This window comes from Natator depressus, chromosome 13 (assembly GCF_965152275.1).
Source record: "Natator depressus isolate rNatDep1 chromosome 13, rNatDep2.hap1, whole genome shotgun sequence".
Classification (NCBI taxonomy): Eukaryota; Metazoa; Chordata; order Testudines; family Cheloniidae; genus Natator; species Natator depressus.
This window is the reverse complement of record NC_134246.1, coordinates 35,489,085-35,492,325: the sequence shown is the minus strand read 5'-3', so window position 1 is coordinate 35,492,325 and position 3,241 is coordinate 35,489,085. Positions and strand designations below refer to the sequence as shown.

Genomic DNA, 3,241 nt, shown 5'->3' with positions numbered 1-3,241 from the left:
AAAGCATCCAACACTTAACATCCATGGAAATGAATGAGGTTTAAGCACCTACATACTTTTGAAAATCTCACGAGTTGCTCATGTGCCTTTAAAAACCTGGCCCCTAGTCAAAAAGCCATTTTAAAGAGAAAACAAGTTTTGATGAAAAAATGTCAACAGCTCTGTTTTCCACACCTGCCGGAAGCCCATGGGCTTGAAGACATCTCTTAAGGACTCCTTGACCTGCTGATTCCGTAGTCGGCAGATGAAAGGTTCAGCATGGGTGTCACCCCGGGGTTAAGCACAGTGCTCATTGTGTTTTAAGACCAGCACATTCGCTTTGGTGGGTCGGACATACATGAAGATCGAGCTGCCGTAGTTGGGTATGACCAAAATGATGTGAGGTTTCAGAGTAACAGCCGTGTTAGTCTGTATTCGCAAAAAGAAAAGGAGGACTTGTGGCACCTTAGAGACTAACCAATTTATTTGAGCATGAGCTTTCGTGAGCTACAGCTCACTTCATCGGATGCATACTGTGGAAATGATGTGAGAGATGCAGGTGGAGAAGGCCTTTTGCCTGCCTTGGGCTGAAGGTATCCTCAGGATGGAGCTGATGATATAAATGTAGGACACCACTGTCAGCAGCACCAACCCTAACAGAAGCATGGAGAAGGTGCTGAAGTCCAGCAGCTTGGCCAGATGGGTGTAGGTGCAGGAGAGTCTCAGCAAGGGGGCACTGTCACAGAAGAAGTGGTTGATAACACTGTGGCCACAGAACGGCAGCCCAGGCATGACCACATTGGGCACCAGCATAGTCAAGAAGCCTCCAGCCCAGGGGCTGGGGCTCCTGGGTTCTACCCCTGGCTGTGGGAGGGGGGTATGGTCCAAAACATGCAAATATGATGTCACCATGATCCTTGGCCCCAGATCCATGGCTGTAAGTCTCTGGACATCAACGGGGTTGGTCCTGATTGATAGCAGAGAAAAGGAGAGCAGAACTTTGCCTTCTGGATTTCAATGTGGTGACATATTTATCCAGGAAACTATCTTCAAATATCACTACACAAAAAGGGCAGAGATGCAAGCCAGTCTCCCCACACACACACACTCATTTTGCAATCCTACCCTCTGCACACACAGACTGAGCAGGGCTCATTTCCTCCACCAATGACATACACCCCTGCACGCCTCTGTCCCTCCGCCGCCCCCCACCAGTTCCCAATTATATTTCTGGTTACATCATCAAATGGCCATTTTTATAGTATGACCTAGAGGTAAAGCAAATGCTGTGTGTGTTCCCCCTGCTGCTTTGGAGCCTGCACCCCCAGAAAGAAAAGGCTCCATATCCCATTGCCCACCCCCCTGACCAGCCAGTCCCTGCAGAGTGGGGACAGAGCAGAACCCCCTACCCCTCCCTCAGCAGGGTCCTCTTCAGAGCCTCCTTCATCTCCTTGTTCCTCAGGCTGTAGATCAGCTGGTTGAGCAGTGGGGTTCCCACCATGTAGAAGAGAGTCACCACCTTCCCACTGGCCCCAGAGGCTGCCGGGTTGATGTAGTTGACCATGCCAGAGCCATAAAACAGGCCCACGACAGCCAAGTGCGAGGAGCAGGTGGAGAAGGCCTTGTGCCGCCTGGCCCCTGCGGGCAGCCACAGCACAGCCCTGATGACTAGGCCATAGGAGGCCAGGATGAAAAGGACAATGGCAAAGATGATGAGGGAGCTCAGGGAGTAGCAGGCTTGTTCAGCCTGGGGAGCTGGGGTGCAGGAGGCAGCCAGCAATGGGGCGGGGTCACAGACAAAATGATCCAGGGTGTCAGGACCACAGAAGGAGAGCTGGGAGATGAGGGTGACAGGCACTATGAACCACAGGAAGCCCATGAGCCAGCAGGAGGAGGCCAGCACCCAGCAGCTGTGTGGGGACATGAGGACGGGGTAGCGCACGGGGTGGCAGATGGCCAGGTACCTGTCCAAGGCCATGGCAGAGAGGAAGAGACACTTGGTAGCCCCCATGGATAAGAAGCAGTATAACTGCATGAAGCAGGCAGGGAAGGAGATGGGGACACTGGGAGACACCAGGTCAGAGAGCATCCGTGGTACCGTGGTTGTAGGAGATCTCCAGTCAGGAGAAGTTCCCCAGCAGGATGTCCATGGGCAGGCGTTGGAGGCGGGAATCCCACAGCACGGCCTACACAATGCACAGGTTCCCTACCACTGTCCCAGTGTAGGTGGAGGAGAGAAGGGCACAGAGGAAAGTGCGGCTCTCCCAGTCCATGGAGGGGAAACCCAGCAAGATGAACTTGGTCACTGGGATGCTGCCATTGGCCGGATGTACCAGGAGGCTCTGGAGATGAAAGGAAATGATCAACAAGATTCCCAGGTTTTACCCAGAGCACTTGGAGGGGAGAGGAGTCTAGTGGTTACAGTAATAAGAACTAGCATGCACACAGTCACAGTCACTTTCTCTTTCTCACGCATATTTCCAATTCTGCCTGGGATTTGACACTCAAGCTGGGTTTATTCCGCCTTTGGAAACCCTCAGCACGGGATAAAGAGGTATTGAGCCAGCTCTCCTGCTTGGGCAATGAACTCTTGCTCCTGCTTCCATAGCTAGATCGCTCCTATGGACCTGCCCAGGATCACAAACCCCATCTATGCTGGTCAAAACAGTGGATGATGTCACAGAAGCAGAACAAACTGATTTAACAGCCCCTGCTCCCTACTCTTCAAGGCTAACGTGAAATTGATTGGCCTGAGGCTGCACATTTGGGCATCTAAATCCACTTGAGTGTCTAGCCCTAAATCCCTTTGGTAAATGGGATTGGAATCCTAAACCAGCAAAGCACCTTGGAAAAATTTACCCCAAACCTGCCCCCCATCTAGCTAATGAGTGACACAGAACTGAAATGAGAGGACTTTTAAAAATTCCTTACTTTGAGTTTGGACAGATCCAAGGACGACATCAGTCATGGATAGGCCCGAAAGGCTCTGCAGAAGGAAAATCTAGATCGAATATAGAAAAATCTGTATGAATGTATCAGTATGATTAAACTCTATAAATAATTGTTGCTCATGAAATGAATGTATAGAGTCAATTGACAATTATATTATTTATGGATTATATTAGAGTTTATTTATTATTGAGGTAACTCCTAGGAGCTCCAGGCATGGACCAGGACCTCATTCTGTGAGGTGCAGCACACACACAGAAGACAACTATGGTCTCTGCCCCAAGAATTTTACACATTATGTTTTCCAAATTAG

General features: G+C 50.3%; 1 pseudogene; it reads right to left on the bottom strand.

The window, feature by feature from the left end:
• Positions 1-498: 498 nt before the first annotated feature.
• Positions 499-2,940, bottom strand: LOC141997759 (olfactory receptor 11H1-like; annotated as a pseudogene).
• Between the last annotated feature and the right edge of the window lie 301 nt (positions 2,941-3,241).